We start from the raw sequence: 421 nt of genomic DNA, 5'->3' as shown, positions 1-421 counted from the left end.
CAATCAATGAACAGTTAAAGCTTTAAACAACTTAATTTGTAAATCAAAATGTGGTGGATATTCAGTGATATGACATGAGATTTTTGTGCCCATGTGATTATGTGGTTCTTATCATCCGCTGTAACATGATATAGATAATTAACCACACAACCCTCTCACAAAATCTTAACTGCCTGTCTTTATCCATCCATAAAGATAAGAAGGGGGATACAGAAATATAACTAACAGAAAGAAACAATAAAACTGATATTTATAATCACATAATATCTTTAATAACTCTATTAATTCAAACTGTAAAACATATTTCAAAATTCACTGGATAAGAAGACAAAAGGAAAAGACAAATGATCTACCTATAGTGATTCGAATATTCACACAGCCCGCATACCTATGTGCTCTGATGTTGGCCAACAAAACTTTA

Source organism: Penaeus monodon, chromosome 16 (genome assembly GCF_015228065.2).
Source record: "Penaeus monodon isolate SGIC_2016 chromosome 16, NSTDA_Pmon_1, whole genome shotgun sequence".
In the NCBI taxonomy this organism is placed as follows: Eukaryota; Metazoa; Arthropoda; class Malacostraca; order Decapoda; family Penaeidae; genus Penaeus; species Penaeus monodon.
The sequence above is the reverse complement of the archived record's forward strand: the minus strand, read 5'-3'. Positions refer to the sequence as shown.